Below are 12,146 nucleotides of genomic sequence, written 5' to 3'. Positions count from 1 at the left end.
CACACACACACACACACACACACACACACACACACACACACACGGGGGGGGGGGGCACACACACTCACAGACAGAGCCACAGGCAGCCCAGCATTGGTTTCCCAGCTGAGCCCTGGCCTCGTCTCCCCACCATTGGCCTGGAGCTGAGACAAATGGGTCAGCCTCTCTGCCTGCGTCCTCTGCTTTGATGTACGCCGTCACTTTTCTGCATGACAAGGCAAGGGAGCCCAGGGTTGGCGGAGGGGGGGGGGGGGATAGCAGTGGCAGCCTGCAAAATATTGGAGGCACAAGAGAACGGCACGGTTAACGAAGCCTCCGGGCTAGCAATTAATTGTGGAGGGTTTATTTCCCTGAAAAGGCTGCTGTATCTGGGATGAAGTCCTTCCTTGCTCTGGGCTGGGTCCAATGTTTCTCCACCACATATTATTGTGTCTCCTTCTCCTTTTTTTTTTCTTCTTCTTTTTCTTCTCCTTCTCCTCCTTCTCCTTCTCCTCTTCCTCCTTCTTCTTCCTCCTCCTCCTCTTCCTAGATTGAAGATCTTCTAGTCTAACCCTCTGCTCAAGCAGGATATCCTACCATTTCAGACAAGTGGTTGTCCAGTCTTTTCTTGAAAACATCCAGTGATCCTGCACAAGTAATAAATTTCTGAGGCAAGTCGTTCCACTGGTTAATTGTTCTCAGGGTCAGGAAATTTTGCTTCTCTCCTTGATTAGTTTCCATCCCTTGCTTCTTATCCTGCCTTCAGGGGCTTTGGAAAATAAGTTGGCCCCCTCTTCCTTGGGGCAGCCCCTGAGATATTGGGAGATGGCTATCATGTTTGTGACTGTGGCTACGCCATTTCTGCAGCGAAAAGACAAAAAAAAAAATAGGTAGTGGGGGTTTTTCCCCCATGGGAAGGGATGAATTTCACTGAAGTTCAGTTTTGCTAGCAATTGTCTTTTCCTCGTTCAGTTCACACCCAAATTCCCAGATCTGCTCCTAGCAAGACTTGAGCTGGAATTATTTTACATTTTTACTGAAGCTGATGCGAATTATTGCAGTGGTTCAGCTGGTAACCCGGTTGTTAAATGAATCCAGCTTCCCCATTGACTTTTTTTGTCAGAAGGTCACAAAAGGGGATCATGTGACCCTGGACACTGCAACTGTCGCAAGTACACGCCAGTTGCCAAGCATCCCAATTTTGATCACGTGACCATGAGGTCGTAAGTTTTGAAAAACAGTCATAAGTTACTTTTTTCAATGCCCTTGTAACTTCGAAGGGACACGCAATGAATTGTAAGTCGAGGACTATCTGTATGGAAGAAAAGCCCAGGAAATGTGCATTTTGAGGGTTCTTGAAATCACGAATGCCTTTACAACAAGTGTCTCTCCTGTGTGACAGGGCCTGACTACAAAGCCCAGCATGCCAAGCCAGCAAAGAATTCTGAAATGTACTGCCTCAAGTCATCTTAAAAAAAAAAAAAAAAAAGCCCTGCTCTAAAATAAGGCATTGTCAAAAAGGCAAAGTCTTAATTCTTTTTTTTTCGTGTCATATTTTAACACATCTATTAATTAACATGTCTGAACATAAGATAAGACTGCCACAAACTTAAGAATTTAGATCCTTCCCCCCCCCCTTGTTATTCATTAACACATGCTGAAACATGACAAAACAACTCAAAACGACAGGAGTTGTGCACTTCACACTGGAAGATCGAGTTTATTATTTCCATTCTCTTCCAACTTCACCAGGGACTGGAAACTTGTACCAGTGTTGAAGAAATGTCTTAATGTCTTTCCCAAAAACTCACACTGTTGTTTTTTTTAATTTATTTTTTGATCTTAATAACTTTTTAAACTGGGTTTAAAATAGAATTTAAATGTTCTGGCTTTACTCCAGAAGATAAATAACTGGTGAAAGTTATTTATCTTCTGGAGTAAAGAAGAAGAAAACTTGAAGAAAAAAGGAAAAAAAAAAAAATTGAACGCAACATTAAAACTAACCCCTACAACCATTTGTTTAGTGATTGCTGAAAGCTGCACCAGCACTGAAAAAAAGTGACTTATGAGTGATCCTCAGACTTAGGACGGTCGCAGAAACGCCTCTCCCAGTCACGTGATCAAAATTCAGGAGCTTGGCATGTAGGCAGCTGCAGCCTCCCTGGGTCACTTAATGGCCATTTGCCAGTCTCTGTAGCTGGCTTCTTCCAACCTTGTGACTCACTTAACAATTGCAATAATTCACTTAACAGCCATGGGGGGGGGGAAAGAAGCTTGTAAAATGGGGCGCAGCTCACTTATCAACTGCCTTGCTTAGCCGTGAAAATTCTGATCCCGGTTGTGGTCGTAAGCCGGGGACCATGGGTACTTTTCCCCATGGTGCCTTTCTGCCTGGATCCTGGATTTATTGTGAGTCACCTAGAATAGCCCGATGGCCAGAGAGGCAGCATTTAATAATCATCGTCCTCATAATCATAAACCCTGGTTGCGCCGCTCTCCATTCAGCAAAAATTCGTCAGTGGAACGACTTGCCTCCAGAAGTTGTGGAGACTCCATCACTGGAGGTCTTTAAGGACAGACTGGACAGCCATTTGTCTGGAATGGTATAAGGTTTCCTGCCTGAGCAGGGGGTTGGACTAGAAGACCTCCAAGGTCCCTTTCCAATTCTGCTATTCTATGATTTAGAGAAATTCTCGTGGTTGCTCTTGATTGCTTCTCCCACTTTGGCCAACACTGCCACGACAACCCAGGACTCCTTGTGGCGTTTCCCTTGCAGTTAGCAAGCCAAAATCCTCCTGGGACTGTCTCTCTGGAGGAATTTCACTCTTAACTAAGAGGCTCATTTGCTGGTTTGTCAATTAGCCTCCTTTGCTAGGGAAGGGGTGGGTGGTGGGTGGGTAAGAAGGCTTTCTTTGAAGCCTCCCCATCTCTGTGTTCCTCCTCCTCCTGAACGGCTCCTTTATTGCTGAAAGGAAGCAAACGACTATGACTTTGCTTGGCTGACCCGATAAAATTTGTGCTGAGATGGCAGTCTTGGCTTTGCTGACAGTCTCAGTTCCTTATTATGGTGGGTTTCGGGGCGGGGTGGGGGGGGAAGAGGAGGGGAGAGGGGAGAAATGGCTGCCTGCTTTCCTTAATTCTCAACCTTCTCCTCCCCAATGTCTCCTGCTCTGCTATCCATAATCTCGACACCCAGATCTTCCCCTTTGCATTGTACCAGGCACCCGGATTTGAAGGGGGGGGGGGAAAGCATCGTTTTTGCAGAGACAGGAAAGGATGGCAAAGTGGGGGCACTCTGGGGAGATGCTGGCTGGGCTCTTATGGACCGGTGGCGGAGATATATGGCCTATTGACAGAGGTGGTGGAGCCAAGGAAGGAGCTGGGAGATTTATGGCAGCCCCCCACCCCACCCCGCTCGATCTGTTCTCCACCGCCAAGCCAGGTTGCAAGACTCTTTGACCAAAATGGATTAGGAATCAGTGTTCAAATAATGCATATAGATGTGGCTCGGTCCTCTTTGTCAAGGGCGACCTCCAGCTGAACCTCGTTTTTTAAAATCATCATCACTATTTAAGAAATAAAATCCTTGCCTTGGCCACCAGAGGTAGAGAATCCTGATCACGTGAAGTGTTAATGCCACTTCATAACGCCTTGGTAAGACTCCACTTGGAAGACTGCATCCAGTTTGGGTTGCTACGATATAAAAAAAAGTTGTTGAGACTCTGGAAAGAGTACAGAGAAGAGCAAGCAAGATGATCAGGGGGCTGGGGGCTAAATGAGGAACGGTTGCAGGAATTGGGTATGTCTAGTTTAATGAAAAGAAGGACTAGGGGTGACATGATAGCTGTGTTCCAATACTTGAGGGGCTCTCCTAACGAAGAGGGGGTCAACCTGTTCTTCAAAGCACCTGAAGGCAGAACAAGAAGCAACAGATGGAAACTAAACAAGGAGAGAAGCAACCTGGAACTAAGAAGGAATTTCTTGACAGTGAGAAATAATGAACCAGCTTGCCTCCAGAAGTTGTGGGTGCTCCATCAGTGGAGATTTTCAAACATTGGACAGCTACATGACCAGAAGGATATAGGGTCTCCTACTGAAGCAGGGAGCTGGACTAGAAGACCTCCAAGGTCCCCCCCCCCCAGCTCTGTTTTCTGAATTCCGTACGCCCGAGAAAGTGATCTGTTTTCTGAAGGTGGAGAGGAGGAAGCTTGTGCATTATGCATTGTTGTAAAAGTCTTTCCCCAGTAATCGTTTGATCAGAAATATTAGAGCAGGTGGCAGTTTGGGGACAAAGCAGAGGTCATTGCTTCATTCCACCAGACAGCATTCGAGGGCTTGTCATCGGGAAGAACTATGGCTTACTCCAAGCTAAGATATTAGTTGCTTGAGATTATATTGATTAGGCCTCGTTTGGGTCCCAGGATTTAGCTTGAAGGCCATTTTTCACCCAAGGAGCCCTGGAAAGGAGACACTTCATCTTAGTTCTGTATCTGAGTTGAACTTTTGAACTTCAGGTGAAGCGATTCATCTCCGAAGACCGCTCAGCTCTGCCTCCAGCTTCAGGACTTGGTCACATCCCAAAGTGTTGAAGTTAAGGGTGCCAATATGGATGGGAGAAGCTATTAGTCATCGTGTTGAATGGATTTTTTTTCTTGAAATGCATGCCAGCAAAGACCAAATCACCCCCAAAATAAATAAATAAGAAAACAGCACGGTATTTCGTCATCTGCCATTCAAAGAATGAATTTTTTTCAACGGTATCTGGGCTTCCTTGGAAGATATGCCAGGCAAATAATTAACTTGTCAATGCCAGGCAGGGCACTTGTTTTCTGAACAAGCCTTGCAATGGTGTGGTAGCTGGGTTCACATGTTATTCTTGAGCAGAAACGGGTTAACGTGTGGCTACTAACTGGGGATGCCCATACTCAGCCTGCAAGGTTAATTGTGGGTTCAGGATATCGTAAAAACAAACAAAATTGGGTTGAGAGACATGGTTAAGTCAAGTTAATGTTGGAGCAAAGTCAATTCGATGTCCTCCTACATGCTGGGACTCACAGAGAAATCATGTTGACTACCTGTATAGCAACAGTTTCAACAATTGGTGCAAATTGCAAATTATGAATATAAATAGAGGGTGTCTTGGACAAGCAGTCCTCTTCATTACAACCAGATTAGTTTATATTCAATAGAATTTGACTTTTACTGCAGACATTTTAACCTTCGGTGTTTATTTATTTGTTCTCATGGATGGTTCTGTGGCTGATTCTGTAGACTGTATCTGGATCAACAAATAAAATTGTCTATTGCAACACAATTCCTTTCTCTCCAACGAACCCCGGAAAGTTTATAAGAAAACTGCAGCACATTTTTAAAAGGTAAATATCATAAACTGAAGCAACAGACAAACACCAATCCAGAAATTAACATGCCCACAAAAATTAGGAAGTTTTGAAATAACAGAAAGAAAGAAACATGCCTCGGGCAGGGGTTGGACTAGAAGACCTCCAAGGTCCCTTCCAGCTATTCTATTCTATTCTATTCTATTCTATTCTATTCTATTCTATTCCTTCCAACTTCTATTCTATTCTATTCTATTCTATTCTATTCTATTCTATTCTATTCTATTCTATTCTATTCCTTCCAACTCTTATTCTATTCTATTCTATTCTATTCTATTCTATTCTATTCTATTCTATTCTATTCTATTCTATTCTATTCTATTCTATTCTATTCCTAACAGTGAAGACAACCAACCAGTGGAATGAGTTCCCTTCAGAGGTTGTGGGTGCTCCATCACTGGAGGTTTTTAAGAAGAGACTGGACAGCCATTTGTCTGAAATGATATAGAGTTTCCTGCTCGAACAGGGGTTGGACTAGAAGACCTCCAAGGTGCCCTCCAACACTATTATTCTCTATTCTGTAAACCCACACCTTGCCTGAGATGCAGAGAGGCAGACCGAAGATCTCCCGAGGACTATTTGGTCCGTGTTTCTGGGACTAGGTGTGTGTTTGTGTGTACTTGCAGACATTCTCCAGCACACACACACAAGCCAGCAGCCCTTTCTCTGTGCACCAGTTGTAGGAGTTACTGGGCCCTCGATGTCCGATGTCTGTTTGTGTGTGCGTGTGTGTGTGTGTGTGTTTGGGTGTGCGTGCGTGGAAGAGTGAGCGAAAGAGGAAGGAGAAAAAATGAATTTTCTGGATGCCCCAGTGGTAGTGGGGATTGATCGGCTGCAGTTTAGCGAGCAGCCGGCTTCGTTCCCCACTCGCTGCCTTACAATTATCGGAAAAAAACCTGTTTGGCTGCTGTGCTGAAATTACTTATTGATCTTTTGTCTGGGTGACGAGGCGCCACTGCCTCCCTGCTCTCCTGCCGGGGAGACTCTGGGCTGCTCGGCCTCTTTCCTAAGAAAGACTCCCCCCCCCCAAGCCCTCAGGTGCCCACCTGCCTCCCTGGTTCCCACCTCTTTGCTGCCACAGGAGGGGGGGAGATTCAGAAGGGAGACTCTGCTAGCTCCTCTCAGCTCCCCCAAAAGCCTGGAATCAATCATTATCTATCTATCTATCTATCTATCTATCTATCTATCTATCTATCTATCTCTATCAATCATGTATCTATCATCTGTTTATCAATAGGATAGATAGACAGACAGACAGACAGACAGACAGATAGATATATTTTCTCCACAACAACCTTGTGAGGTGGGTTGCATTGAGAGTGAGAGGCTGGCCCAAAGTCCCCCAGCCAGCCTTTGTGCCTAAGGTAGAACTAGCTCACACTCTCCTGGTTTCTAGCCTGGTGAACCAAACTGGCTCTCCAAATCCCAAACAACAGATCAAAATCTCTGAGTTTCTCTGTCTCATCTTGCACAAAATAAATGTAGGTGGGATTAGTTCTTTCTCACACATCCTTCAGTTTGAGGATAATGTAATCTCTTCTCCAAGTCTTAACCGTTTTCTCTCTCTTTCCTTCCTTCCTTCCTTCCTTCCTTCCTTCCTTCCTTCCTTCCTTCCTTCCTTCCTTCCTTCCTTCCTTCCTTTCCTCCCTCCCTCCCTCCCTCCCTTCCTTCCTTCTCTAAATCCCTCCCCGCTGGCTTTCCTTCACCCACGAGCATCTTATATTTTGCCATTCTCAAGTGTGCATCCTGTGATATGGCTCAATCTGCCTTGATGGGCATTTTGGTTCTTTGGGAATCGGGCTACAGGGAATTTGGGGTGTGTCTGGAGATACCTCTGTGGGCGAGAAAGCCAAGCTGATCCCTTTTCGAGAGAGGGCTATCTTTTGTGAGCCACTGTTTCAACGGCTGTTGTCGGGTGCCGTTTCCCAGCCTGCAGTGCCCACTTCACACTCCTGGGTTATGTGGTGACATTTCTTTGCAAGATGGCTAACATCCCTAATTAAAAGCCAACCGGGTTCATCACGGTGAGGCTAGCTGAAGATGGATTTCAAAAATAAGGAGTAAAGATAAGAAAATACAGCAGTCTTTGACTTACAACCCTGTAATTTCAGTTGTAAGTTACTGCAACATAGCAGGCGAACAACAAATGAAGTCCCCAAAGGCACCACCAACACAAACACACACCAGCTTAAGCCTAGTTATACCAACAAGTTATGAAAATGCAGAACTTAATCACCCAACTGAACAAGATGATTGTGTTAGCTTTCAGCCCAGTAAAAGTTCTCTTCTTGATTTTTTACCAAAATTTAGCAGAATAACAGAATTAGAAGGGATCTTTGAGGTCATCTAGTCCAACCTCCTGCTTAGGCAGGAAACCCTATACCATTTCAGACAAATGCTTGTCCAATCTCTTCTTAAAAACCTCCCGTGTTGGAGCACCCATCACTTCCAGAGGCACGGAATTCCACTGGTTAATTGTTCTCACTGCTAGGAAATTTCTCCTCAGTGCTAGGTTGCTTCTCTCCTTGGTTAGTTTTAAGTGAATCACTGCAATTGTTAAGTTAGTAACAGGGATCACGTGATCCCGGTCAGTTGCCGAGCGTCTGAATCTTGAATGTGTGACTTTGGGGCTGCTACAACGGTGGTGTGAAAAACAGTTGTAAATCACTTTTTTCCGTGCTGTTGTAACCTCCTACAGTCACTAAATGAACTGTTGTAAGTCAAGGATTACTTTTATGTTGTAATGAGGTTGGACAAGTTTCTAATATCTTCAGCTAATTGTGATTAAACAAATCATGGCTTTGCAAAACTATATTTCTTTTTTTCCCAAACATTAGCCATGATATTTTGGGGATAGTAGATGGTTACCAATTACTTTTGGAAGAGCAGAAGGGCCATAATTGGAGACAGATTGATAAAAATCTGTGTGGCTGCAAAGAATCAACACCAACTGGACAACATATAATCAAAGAGTTGATCAATCAATCAATCAGTCATTCCCCAATTAACAGGAAGAAATTATGAATAATTATTATTGTTCCGCCAATGAGTTATTTTATCCCAATTATCCTTGACTTCCATTGATCTTCCCAACTTTAGGTCAAAACAACCTAAATGATAATAAAAAGTCAGGCCTGGTCATGGGGCGACTTGCACAGTGATGGCGTTGCTTCGAGGCCAAAATTTCAATCCCAGAAGTGCTCATAAACCAAGGACCTCCTGCAACATTTCCTTGAAATGAATCTGTGGGACCGCCTGGGAGTTTTTTCTTGGCAATAATAAACTTGCCATTCTGTCCTCTTCTTCTGTTCTTTTTAAACTTCTCCTTCCAGCCCATCCGGCTTTCCGGGAGGCTCTTCCCTCCAACTATTAACCAGGTTTAGCTGAGTTATTTTTAAGGAACATCCAAGCTTAGTTAGAAGCAGGCGGCAAATTAGGGCAGCCAAATCAAAGCCAGCAGGACAGAGCTTAAAATAAAAGTACAGGTGCTCCTGGACACGGAACTATTTGCTTAGTGACCGTTCTGTTGCAGCCTCCCCATGGTCACATGATCTAAATTCAGACGCTTGGAAACTGGCCAGTATACATGACAGTTGCAATGTCCCGGATTCCCTTAACAACCGTGGCAAGGGAGGTCATAAAACAGGGTAAACCCCGCTTAATAACTGTCTCACTTAGTAACAGAAATTTTAGGCTCAGATACGATCCTAAGTCAAGGACTTACCTGTAAGGAGGGTAATTAAAAAAAAAAAAGCTACCGTATGGGCAAAAAGAATCCTAATGCAAAATATATGTACAAAAATGGCTTTTTTGCAATGTGTTTGTGTGTGTGTATTTTTATTAAAAAAAATCAACACTCAAGAGACACTCGAGTCACCAAGCATCTTTCAAGATGCAGATGATGGATATATAAAGATTGTGTGTGTGTGTGTGTGTGTGCGCGTGTGTGTGGTGCTTTTTATTTTATTTTGTTTAATTAACTCTCAAGAGATCCAGTTCTCCGGCAACTGAAGATGCTGAAAAGATGGGGGTGAACTCAAAGAGCTTTCCCCAAAGGCACTGGGTGCCCTCCAAATTATCTCCGGCCCACGTGACGCTCAGCGCTACCCCAAATAGACCCTCGCTGAACCAGTTTCTTATGTTGTTCTAACAAAGGAGGCTGGCTTATAGATTCGAAAGGCCGTCCTGAACTTCTGAAGCCGAGTTTGAGGAGGGGGGCAGGCTTCAGGGATAAAGCAGAGAAAAGGGCCCCTGCATTTTGCCCCCGGGGTTATTCAGCCAGATGTTTTGTACAAAGAAACCTCTGGATCTTCACCGAGCAGTGGTGAACCCTCCAAACTAACGTGGATTTCTCTGCAACCTGCGATGCAGAGATTGGCTTCGCAGCCAGCTCTGATTCACAGCTACTTTGGAACTGCAAGAGGGAAAAGGAGGAGAATTGGGGGTGGGTGGAGGGGATAGAAGTGAGGAAGAGGGGAAGCAGAGAAGGAAAGTGGTCCCCTTCTTCATGACCGTTCTGCCCGGCTAGAGACGCAGAAAGCTTACGGCAAGAGTGGGAAGCATAGTTTCCATGGCAAAGGAAGACAGTGGTTGCGAGTGGCGCCCGATTCTATGTCCTTTTTGCCACGATGATTCAGGGAACCGCTGCAGTTGTGGGGCAGGGGAGGACTGGATGTGATCCTGATGACATTAACAAGGATATCCTTGGGTGTGAGAGAGAGAGATCACCCCAGCTTCTCCCAGTCTGCTGGGGTGCCACTGGAAGGGACTGGGATTGCAGGAACTCTAGTTTAAAGCATGTTAGCTTGCAGTGCTGGGTTAGGGGAAGAATCCAGCTTCCCCCCCAATTATTTTAAAAAAGTTTGTTACAGAGCCATCACACCCTTTTATTCAAGTGATGTTTTTCAAGGACTTCTTTATTTTTAAAATGAAAAATTAGAGCCGGAAAAGTGTTTTAACATTAATTAAAAGATTGATTAACACATGCGTGTTTGCACAAACTCACGCGTGGCTGGTAAAATGGGGCGCACACACTGGCTGGACGGCGGCTGTGTCTGGTTGCTTTTTTCTCCCTCCCCACAGTCTACATTTTTCAAGCTTTGCCCCCAAGCAAGTACAGGTAGTCCTCGGCTTATGACACAGCTGAGGTCAACATTTCTATTGCTGTTAAGTGGGTTTGGGCCCATTTTACCACTTCTCTTGTTAAGTTGTTAAGTGAATCACTGCAGTTGTGAAGTTGGATCAAATGTAGGGGTGTGGGTTCTTGCCACGCCCAAGATTTGTGGATCCCTCAGTCCGAAAAAGTCCCTGGGTCTAAAAAAAATAGAGCGTGTTTCTCCAGCTCCTGGGTCTCTTCTCTTCCCTTTTCAAGCAAATGTGACCTCTTTATTGCTGGCTGGCTGGATGCAAAACTCAGCTACAAGGAAAATGTGTGGTGTGGCTCTGAATGAACTTCTTCTTGTCCAACTGAGAGTTAAATCCAGAGGCTTTTCCCCCCCCCAAAAAAAACCGTGAAATTGGCCCAAGAGGGAGCAGGGGAGAAAGAAAGGGGGCAGGGGAGCCCCCCCATCAATCCCCAAAGGAAAAATGTCAGGGAGATGGAGAAAGAAGCAGGAAACAGAGAAGATAAATGCGGGCAAAGAACGGGAATGTGCCAAAGAAGACGGAGGAATTGACCACAGAAGCATGCATGGAATTTCAGCTGCAGAAAGAGAAGGACGCTTGGGTTTTTGTGCACCTCATTCCAGACACTGTCTAGACTCCAGCAATTATTGTCAGCAGTCCCAAACACCCAGAGTCTGCTTGCCATTTCGGCTGAAAAGGCCTTTAAGAAAGAGAAAGAAGAAGAAAGAAAAGGAGATGAGGGGAAGGAAGGGAGGAAGGAAGGAAAGAAGGAAGGAAGGAAAGAAAAGAGAAACTGGACAGCCATTTGACCAGGATGCTCTAGGTCTCCTGCTTGAGCAGAGGGTTGGATTAGAAGACCTTCAAGATCCCCTCCAACTCTATTATTCTATGTTCTAAAAATTCAAGGCAGGAGAGAGTCCACCATAGTCTAGGACAATGTCCAGCACCAGGGCCATCAGGAAATCCAGGCAGTTCAAATATTTATTGCAAGCTTATCCTCTCTAGAAGAACCTCGACTACTAACTGTCAAAGCAAACTGGTGGTAGATAAGAGTCAGTGAGAGACCCCCACCCCCCAGCTCAGCCTGCTCCTCTCCTACATCTGATCTGAGACAATCTTCTAAAACTTCAGCCAAACCTTCTCAGCTAACCTTCAAACCTGTGAGATTTGGGTCCCCTACCTTGTTGAGTAAATAATATCCTGATATAAAATTTACTGGAAACCAATTTCATTCCATGATCAACCACTTTAGAGCTTCAACAATCCTCCCCAATTTAGCATTTAAGTTTCATCAAGCCGTTTAACAAGCCCAAGAAACTTCCGGATCAAGTTTTGATGGAGAAGCTTTGCATTCACGCTCAGTCTAATCTACAGTCAAGGCACAAGAGCAATTTAATGTGCAGAAAGCTTTGGATTTTTTATTTTTATTTTTTGCTAAGCATCTCATATTTTATGCACCACCTACTGGATTTTTCTTGTTTTGCATCCTGATGAAACAAGAACAAAAATAATAGGTCACAGAGAGTTGAGCTTGGGGGGAAAAAAATAACTGATTGAAATTTAGGAGAAATTACTGAGGGAGGAGGAATTAAATGGAACATTTCCATTTATTAGGATTGGGAACCTGAAAGACAATTTTGTAGA

This window comes from Crotalus tigris, unplaced genomic scaffold (assembly GCF_016545835.1).
Source record: "Crotalus tigris isolate CLP2741 ecotype Arizona unplaced genomic scaffold, ASM1654583v1 scf7180000017940.1788314, whole genome shotgun sequence".
Lineage (NCBI taxonomy): Eukaryota > Metazoa > Chordata > Lepidosauria > Squamata > Viperidae > Crotalus > Crotalus tigris.
This window is presented reverse-complemented; position numbering follows the sequence as displayed.